This window comes from Theropithecus gelada, chromosome 12 (genome assembly GCF_003255815.1).
Source record: "Theropithecus gelada isolate Dixy chromosome 12, Tgel_1.0, whole genome shotgun sequence".
NCBI classification, from domain to species: Eukaryota; Metazoa; Chordata; class Mammalia; order Primates; family Cercopithecidae; genus Theropithecus; species Theropithecus gelada.
This window is the reverse complement of record NC_037680.1, coordinates 17,283,788-17,294,584: the sequence shown is the minus strand read 5'-3', so window position 1 is coordinate 17,294,584 and position 10,797 is coordinate 17,283,788.

Below are 10,797 nucleotides of genomic sequence, written 5' to 3'. Positions count from 1 at the left end.
TATAAACCCAGGCATTCGAGCCAGCAACGGCTACCCTCTTTGGGCCCTTTGTATGGGAGCTCTGTCTTCACTCTGTTAAATCTTGCAGCTGCACTCTCTTCTGGTCCGTCTTTGTTACAGCTGGAGCTGAGCTTTTGCTCGCCATCACCACTGCTGTTTGCCGCGGTCGCAGACCTGCTGCTGACTTCTATCCCTCCAGATCGGGTAGGGTGTCCGCTGTGCTCCTGATCCAGTGAGGCGCCCATTGCCACTCCTGATCAGGTTAAAGGCTTGCCATTGTTCCTATATGGCTAAGTGCCCGGGTTTGTCCTAATAGAACTGAACACTAGTCACTGGGTTCCACGGTTCTCTTCCATGACCCATGGCTTCTACTAGAGCTATAACACTCACTGCATGGCCCAAGATTCCATTCCTTGGAATCTGAGAGGCCAAGAACCCCAGGTCAGAGAACACGACTAGGCTTGCCACCATCTTGGAAACAGCCTGCCACAATCTTGGGAGTTCTGGGAGCAAGGACCGCCCCCTACCCCCCTTAACATTATCATCTTTGTTTTGAGGTTGAGCTATAAACTAAATTCCTCCATAGTTAGCTTGGCCTACACTCATGAATGAGCAAGGGCAGCTTAAAGGTCAGAAGTAAGATGAGGTTAGATCACATTTCTTTCACTATCACAATTTTTGCAAAGGTGGTTATATACAGAGTCTTACAGCTAATAGGAGCGTAGTAACAAAGCCTCTGCAAATTTGAGGCACACAAGATTACATGAATCAACTTCTATAAACAAATGGAAAAAGACCATATTACAGCAAGTTGAATCCATAAACTAAAGAGCCTGTAGACACAGAGAGTAGGTTTCATCCTTCATATTGAATGCTTTACAGTCTACACTTTTAGGACTCATGTATGTTGCTTTCCCTCTGTGATTTCCTGCCTGATCAGTGTCTCTGGGCTCTTGAAGTCTTGATAGAAGTACTGAAGAAGTGCAAACAACCCTGCTTTCTGAAAGTGAAGTGATAAGTTACTTACTATTTATTTTGATGAAGCTGGTCTAGGGAAAAAGTGCTTCAGAAGTGTGTACTCTATGGGATACACAGGCAACAATGTGTGTGTCTGTGTGTGTGCATGCATATGTATTGTATATGTGGCATACTTTTCTCACCCTAAAACTCATGGTTAAACTTTTGTTAAAATAAAGACATCAAGTTTGTGAAGAAATATGATATATGCTGAAGACCTGTAAAACTGAAAAGAGAAAAAAAAGAGAAAAGAGTGCAGCGAATCAGTCAAAAAGCCAAGAAACATGTGAATCTTAGTCTAGGACTTCACTGACTTGAAGACAGTATTCATGTATGTTAGGCCTTTGGTAACACTCTGCCTAAAGAAAAGAAGGCCCAGAAGACTGAGTCTGGAAATACAGAAGAGGGATACATTTTGCATAGCATGGTTTTAGAGTCAGCGCCAGAAGGGATGACTGGAAGGTATTGAGAGATAGATTTAGGTTTACATATAAAATAATTCTATAACGAATATTATTGCATTCATGAGAGTATTCTGTGTGTTTATGTAACATTAACTGTGTCTTTATTCATATTTACTAATGATATGGCTCCAATGAGTGGAGGAACACCAGGGTTTTTTCGTCTGGAGTCGAATTAGATAAAATAGCATTAGACACATGTGGAGTGGTTTTACGGAGCAGAAAGTTTAATAGGCAAGAAGGAAGGGAGAAGAAAGAAGAAAGAAACTCCCTGATACAGAGACAGAGCGGGGCCTCCAAAGCTGAGAGAAGAGACCCCATGTGCCAAGGATACCAGCCAGTTTTATGAGGAGGCTGGAGGAGGCAGTGTCTGATTTGCACAGGGCTCAGGGGATTGGTTTGACCAGGCATGTTATTCGCGTAGCCTGGGAAAAAATTGGGCTTTCCACCCTAGCCTTTTAATATGCAAATGCAGGGCTCCATACATGGGAATATGTGGGGGCAGCCATGTTGCCAGGGACATGTTGGGGCAAGGGCAAGAGGGCAACGGTGAGAATTGCCATGTCGGGTGAACCCAGTTTCTAACGGCTTGTATTTTCATATCAAAGGATACCGCCCCTAAGAGCCAGGTCTTCTCTGCTAGGTAAGAAATGTTTCTGGAGCTGCTTTAAAAAGAAATAAAAACTTTCCAAGGACCCCTTTTCCTCTCTGTCTAAAATAATTTCTTAATAACTCCTAGCACAATAATTTAATGTTTATAGAAATCCCCTTTACACATCACAAAATCAAAGAACCAGGATATTATGAAATATGCCCATCTTTCCAGTCAGGAAATAGTAGAAGTGGAATTTGAACGTACACTGTCGGGCGCTGAAGGCTACAGCTCACCTATGTGGATGTGATACTGCTCTGATGCTTTGAGATATGAGATTCCTTATAAGCAAGTGATTTTTTATACTATCAAGCTTGTTTAAATGAAAAATGGGGCCAGGTGTGAGGGCTCACACACGTAATCCCAGCATTTTGGGAGGTCAAGGTGGAAGAATTGCTTGAGGCCATGGGTTTGAGACCAGCCCAGGCAACATAGTGAGAGCCTATCTCTACAAAAAATAGGAAAACTAGCCTGCTGTAGTCCCAGCTACTCCAGAAGCTGAGGTGGGAGGATTGCTTGAGCCCAGGATGTCAAGGCTGCAGTGAGCCATGATCGTGTCACTACACTCCAGCCTGTGTGACAAAGGAAGGCTCTGTCTCAATAAATAAATAAATAATGAAAAATAACGAGCCCCTGTCAAGTACTTGCCAGAAGAGATTTCTGCTTTAGTTAGAAGCTGTACCAGATAATCACTGATGTGATTATACAATTTCATTCTAACGTAAATCATCCATTTAATTCTAAGATTCTATTATTAAATAATCTGGACTTTCTAGGTTTTCATCATCTGTTGAACTCTCAATATTATTGTTTTGCTACTCGAGTTTACCTACAATGTAAACCATGCTGTAGCAAAGCAAGTCTTAACTGCTTGCTATGATCCATATTTATAAAGAATAGAGACTGATTCCATAATACAGAAAATGATTATGGCAGCTCCAGTCTGTACAACGGCCGTAGTCTATCAAAGTTGTCATATATAATCAGAGAAACAGCTTTAAGGAAACCTACTTAGAAATAAAATTCTTTTGTATAATGGAGTCTGGTGCTGTTAAACACGATTTGACCAACAATGGGGCAATTTAAAAAGTGTAAGTGAAATAGATTGCCAATTAGATGTACCACTTTATAAATGTGGGTAATTGATCCGGAGGAACCAATAAATATCTGAAGAGCTCAATAATCACTTTAAAAAGTAATCAAGCCAAGTAATTCCTTCTGTAATTCCATCTGTAATTCAGATCATGAAGAAAATTATCTGAATCAAGAGAAAGAACATAGATATTTCAATACATCTTTGATATTATTTAATTAAGTTGGTTACCATGTTGCTATAAATATACCACTTTCTACAGCCTGCTGATTATCATCATTTTGAAATGTAATCCAGGGTTAGGTAAGAGAAAGATAAGTAAAATAGTTTTTTCTTTTCTTTTCTTTTCTTTTCTTTTCTTTCTTTTTTTTTTTTTTGACAAAACACAATTTAAGAAAATAATTGCAAATAAGATGGAAAAGTTAAACTTATTTGATGTTCTGAATTAGAAGTATGGAAAGAGATTATGGAAGCCTGGATGGTCTTTTGTTAGTAACCTTCATTACTTGATAAATCAATCCATAATCTGAACCACAATGACATTCCTTCTGGAAAGAATGCTACACTAGTGGAAACTAATTAAAATGAAAACCCTGTCTATGAAAGTAAGAACTTATACTGAATATTTAACAAAGTGTCAAGTAGTGCTAATGAGCTGTTTTAGGGCTAATTCTGGTAACTACAGAGTGAAGTAAGGCCACATTTTCAATCCAAATGATTCACAAAGTTTACTTAGAATTCAACTTCCAAAAACTCTCATTGAATTTTTGTCTCCTCTCATTTACCTCAAGTAAACTAAGTCATCCCATAGTTTTCCCATCCAGAGTTCATATTTGTATGTTACTACTACCTTGGAGAGAACTGAATATCAAAATACGAGTCCTGATAGAATCCATAGGGACTTCTTAGAAGACCATTAAGAGATGTTGTATGCCAACATTTACCTTAAAATCCAATCTAATCAAGACTTCTTAGGGTCTTTAAAGATCAATCTGAAAAGAGAAAAAAATCAGTTTAGAGTCAATAATACACGAATAGTGTTATTTTAATCTTTTCAAGTAGTATTTTGTAATTTATAGAACGACAGCAATCAATGATCATCTAAAAAGAGAAAATGGCATTTAACAACAAAAAGGTGACAAAATTAGATGCATACAAAATTAGGAAAATAAATGATCATAAACTTTTACAGCCATGTCCTCCAAAATTTGCACTAATTAATTTTTAAAACCTTGTGAATTTGACTACGTATTTAATGAAGAATTAATACCAATCCTTCACGAACAACTCAATCCTTCACTATCAAGAGAGAATACTTCCCAGTTTATTCCATGAGGCCAGTATTACCGTGATACGAAATCCAGACAAAAGTATCTTAAGAAATTAAGATGACAGGCCAGTTATCTCCTGATGAGTGCAGACACAGACATTCTCTTAAAACACTAGAAAACTGAATAAAGTAACATATAAAATGAATTACATACCTCAACCTTGTGGAATTATTTTGCAAATGCAGTGATGGTTTAACATCTAAGAATAAATCATTGTAAAACATCATATTAATAGAAAAAGACAAAAATAATGCTCATCTTGATAAATACAGAAAAGCATTTGACATAATCCAACATGTAATCATGATTTAAAAAAGAAATCAGCAAAATACGAATAGAAAAACACTTCCTTGCACTAAGGCAACATATCCACTACATACTGAAAGCTTATACTCAATGAAGAAATACCCCTGGGAAGTAGGACCTATCATTTCTAAATTCTACAAATTTTAATTTAGGAACTAAGTTGGTCTTAAAATGCTACTGAGTTCTGTTGATCAGGTCTCCTAAAGAAGGAGCCTAAAACTGGGATGGTTTTCTTGACCATGACTAGAGTGTGGTACTTTTGAAGAATATAAAGATTTAATATTTAGAATGTCAGAGAAGGAAAAATACATGTTCACCTGAAAAGATGCAAAGAAAAGGTATTTTCTAAAATTCAGTATTTTATGTTGATTCAAGACTCATAAAAACTTGTAGCATTTGCATAATTCTGTAACATTATTTATCAGATAGACATTATTTATCAGAAAGAAGAACCTCAGCCTGCGCTGGCATACTTCTGTCTCGGTGCCATTAGGAAAAAGACAAGGAAGCCACCATCCCCACTAATATTTATGACTGATCAGGAAAAATAAGCAATACCTTTCAGAAAAAATTGTAAAATACAGAAACAAAGGCCAAGTAGCATTTTCAGATGATTTGATTGCCTGCCTGAGAAACCATGAGAACAGAAAGCAGAAATAACATTGGCAACTAAATACAGCATCACTCCAGGATGTTGAAAAGACCGCACACAATTAACCCATATGTGGGAGCGACATGGACAAACTAAAGTGTAAAAAGGGGAATTAGAGACTTGAACAGAGGGACCTGCTCATCCCTAGAGAAAATCTCAATATTGCAATGAAGTTATATTTTCACCCAACTTATTTTATACATTCACTTTAGTTAATTTAACATTTTCCAAGTAATATTAATGATTAAAAGGTAGATAGACACACACACATACACACACATTTATTTTTCTGAGAAGAAAAGCAAGAGTAAAGACAATGCCTAATACATGGAGAGGAAATGCTTTAATCAATTAGAACCAGGTTAAGTGGGTTTCAGAAATTGATTAAAATGGCCTGTAGAATCACAATGACTAAGAAGAAGACCAGCAAACACAAAATGATGCTCAGTCCTACTAATAATGAAAGCTCTTTGGTTTGTGTTTTAGAAATGGTCCCAGTGATAAAACTTAAAAATAATGAAATCATGGGGCGGGCAGGAAACAGACTATGACTTATTGATATGCAATTTATGATTCAAGAGTGAAATATGTTCTCTATCAAAAGAAATTTAGGGACTGAATTACTTATAATTAAGCAGTTTCCAAAACAGCAATGTAGAGGCTCTCAGAAGAAACTCACGTAACTACCCAACAGTGAAACGTTTGATGCTGTGAAAGTGAGCTCTCTAGGTGGGCTCACTGGAGAGACAGTCTCTTTACTTGACCCTGAGTGTAGGTTTGAGACCCCATGCCCTCAGAGAGGACAGTGTGCATGGCCTGTGTGAGGTGAGCAAAATTTTGACAAGACTCACAAGGTCCCAGATGTCTGGGAGGATAGAGAAGCACAAGGACCTGGGAAAGTTCTTCACCTGGGTGTGAACCTGCTCCTGTACCTCCTATGCACACGCAGAGCAGCCCTCCTCCTAGCTCTTCTATGCTTCTCACCCTCTTCTTGAATATGGCAGTCTAGCCACCATTCTGGATAGAGCAGAACCCAGCAAGGAAGAGCAGGCACCTCCAGCTTAGGACAAGAGAAAAATACAACTATTAATTTCAAGCAACTTTAAGTATATGCTGTGGAACACATGTCCTTGGAGATGCTCCATGTAAAAAAGAAATTTCATGGTAAAATAAGTTCAAAAATATGCCCTCTTTTTGATAAAAGCCATTTTAACTGAAGTATGATGAGGCCACATTGTAGTTTTGATTTGCATTTCTCTGATGATCAATTATGTTGAGCACCTTTTCATAAACCTGTTTGCCATTTGTATGTCTTCTTTCAAGAAATGTCTATTCAGATCTTTTGCCCGTTTTTAAATCAGATTTTTAGACTTTTTCCAACTGAGTTGTTTGACCTCCTTATATATTCTGGTTATTAGTCCCTTATCAGATAGATAGCTTGCAAATATTTTCTCCCATTCTGTGGGTTATCGCTTCATTGTGTTAGTTGCTTCCTTTGATATGCAGAAGTTTTTCGACTTGATTTTATCCCGTTTGTCCATTTTTGCTTTGGTCGTCTGTGTTTTTGGGGTATTACTCGAGCAATCTTTGCCCAGACCAATGTCCTAGAGATTTTCCCCAATGTCTTCTTGCAGTAGTTTCATAGTTTGAGGTCTTAGATTTAAATCTTTATTCTATTTTAATTTGATTTTTGTATATGGCGAGAGATAGGAATCTGGTGTCATTATTCTGCATGTGAATATTCAATTTTCCCAGCACGATTTATTGAAGGCACTGTCCTTTCTCCAATGTATGGTCTTAGCACCTTTGTCAAAAATGAGTTCAGTGTAGATGCATAGATTTATTTCTGGGGTCTCCATTCTGTTTGTTTCGTCTATGTATCTGTTTATATGCCAGTATGTGCTGCTTTGGTTACTATATCTCTGTAGCATAATTTGAAGTCAGATAATGTAATTCCTCCAGTTTTGTTCTTTTTGCTCAGGATAACCTTTGCTATTCTAGGTTTTGTGTTGTTCCATATAAATTTTAGAATTAGTTTTTCTATTTCTGTGAAGAATGTTATTGTTATTTTGATAGGGAGTACATTGGATATGCAGATTGCTAAAATTTAATCTTTATTCTTGCATCTTCCTGTTATCTCTCTGAAATCTGTTCTGCTAAACTTCTACCCCCACACAAATATATTTATATTCATGTTCATTGATTTCTTCAAAGACCATCTGACAATGGATTCTTTAGAGTAGTCTGGTCCTCAGGTTATGTTGTTCCATTAAACATAATCTCTCGGTTGTTTATTATTTAGATTCTTGGTTTTAGTTCACTGGTGTGTGTGTGTGTGTGTGTGTGTGTGTGTGTGAACATGTGTGTGTTTTCAGATAAAGTTTAAATTTTACCTGCTTCCCAGGGGTGATATGAAGCATAACTAACTTTGGTGAAATACAGATTCCAACAGTAATCATTCTGTAGGCTTACACGCTTAAACTTTTTTTACACAGCCTACTTAACAAATAATTTAGCATGCAAATCTCAGATACGTTCAAAGACAAGTGCATATGAAACTAGGTTAAGTATTCTGTGATTTGAGGTTATGATAGCTAAAGGTCCTTGCTCTCCATGATTTCAAGAAATAGAAAGAAGTAAGAGGAATTTTGCAAATAGTTAAGCTTCTGCCTCTTGTGCCATTGGCAATAGAACATTATTACAGATCATTTTGTTTTCTATTTCTGACTGTTTGTCTCTTGGAGGAAACTCTTTATTCACAGTGCCTAGTGCAGTGCCAGGTTGAAGTTAAGGTAAATAACAACTTTCTGATTGGGTGTTCATTTCTCATGATGGCTCTTATCAGAAGGGAAAAATCATACATTCCTAAAGCCAAAAAAATCTTTAAGAGACTATAGAGATGAGTCTCTCACTTTAGAATTATGAGGCTCTCCAGATAGCAGCTATTCACTTTATAAAATATCTGCAAAAGTGAAGGGTTATTACTAATCCTTGGTAGACTATTCCAGTGTCTCATTCTCTTCTTATTAAATAGACAATGCATTGGCTGCTTACAGTTCTTGGCACTGTGAAATAAAATGGCAAAGAGAACAGAATCTGGATCTTGTGAAGTTATAGATTAGTGAACCACCAACAATTAGAACAAGAAGTAGCCTTTAGATTGATTCCACTCTACTCTGATTCCTTCATTTTATAGGTCAGTGTTGTGAACTGAATGTTTTTGTCCCTCCCTCCCCCCAAAATGTTATATGTTAAAATTCTAATCCCTAATATAATAGTATTCAAAGATAGGGCCTTTAAGCAGTGGTTAGATCATGAGGGTGGAGCCCTCATGAATCAGATGAATGCCCTTATTAAAAGAAACACTCACCACTCCTATTCAACATAGTATTGGAAGTCCTAGCCAGAGCAATCAGGCAAGGGAAGGAAATAAAGAGCATCCAATAAGAAGAGAGGAAGTCAAACTATCCCTGTTTACAGATGACATGATTCTATATCTGGAGAACCCCATCATCTCTTCCCAAAAGTTCCTTGAGCTGATAAATAACTTCAGCAAAGTTGTGGGATACAAAATCAATGTACAAAAATCACTAGCAGTCCTATACACCAACAACAGCCAAGCTCAGGGCCAAATCAGGAATGCAGTCCTATTCACAATTGCCACAAAAAGAATGAAAATACCTAGGAATACAGTCAACTAGAAAGGTGAATGATCTCCATTGGGGGAACCTGCCCCCAATTTTCAATGTAGGTTCTTCCTATTTTCCATAAGTGTTGGCTGGCTGAGAAGTAAAGAGAGACAGTATAAAGAGAGGAATTTTACAGCTGGGCCACCAGGGGTGACATCACATATTGGTAGGACCATAATGCCTGCCTGAGCCTCAAAACCAGGAAGTTTTTATTAAGAGTTTCAAAAGGGGAGGAGGTGTAAGAACAGGGAGTAGGTACAAAGATCACATGCTTTAAAGGGCAAAAAGCAGAACTACTAATAAGGGTCTAACAAAGATAACATGCTTCTGAGGGAACAGGACAAAAGGCAAAAGCAGAACTACTGATAAGGGTCCAACAAAGATCACATGGCAAAGGGCAAAAGCAGAACCACTGATAAGGGTCTATGTTCAGTGGTGCACGTGTTGTCTTGATAAACATCTTAAACAACAGAAAACAGGGTTTGAGAGCAGAGAACCAGTCTGACCACAAATGTACCAGGGTGGAGTTTTTCCCCACCCAAGTAAGTCTGTGAGTACTGCAGGAGACCAGGGCATAGCTCAGTCCTTATCTCAACCATATAAGACAGACATTCCCAGAGTGGCCATTTATAGAACTTCCCCCAGGAATGCATTCCTTTCCCAGAGTATTAATATTAATATTGCTTTATTATACTCTCTCTATATATATTATATAATATTATACTCTCTCTATATATTATATAATATATAATATTGCTATATTAATACTCTTTTCCTTGCTAGGAAAAGAGTTTAGCAATACCTCTCCTACTTGCACATCTGTTTATAGGCTCTCTGCAAGAAGAAAAATATGGCTCTTTTTGCCCGACCCTGCAGGCCGTCAGACCTTATGGTTGTCTTCCCTTGTTCCCTAAAAATCGCGGTTATTCTGTTCTTTTTCAAGGTGTACTGATTTCATATTGTTCAAACACACATGTTTTACAATTTGTACAGTTGACACAATTATCACAGTGGTCCTGGGGTGATGTACGTCCTCAGCTTATGAAGATAACAGGATTAAGAGATTAAAGTAAAGACAGGCATAAGAAATGATAAAAGTATTATTCGGGAACTGATAAATGCCCATGAAATCTTCACAATTTATGTTCCTTTGCCATGGCTCCAGCTGATCCCTCCATTTGGGGTTCCTGACTTCCTGCAACAGATCTCTACAATGAGAATTACAAAACACTGTTCAAAGGAATCAGAGATAACACAAACAAATGGAAAAACATTCCATGCTCATGGATAGGAAGAATCAACATCATTAAAATGGCCATACTGCCCAAAGCAATTTACAGATTCAATGTTATTCCTATCCAAAAACCAATGACATTCTTCACAGAACTGGAAAAAATTATTTTGAAATTCATATGAAACCAGAAAAAAGAGCCTGAATAGCCAAGGCAATCCTAAGCAGAAAGAACAAAGCTGGAGACGTCATGTTATCTGACTTCAAACTATACTACAGGGCTACAATAGCCAAAACAGCATGGTACTGGTACAAGAACAGACACATAGACCAGTGTAACAGAATAAAGAACCCAGAAATAAGGC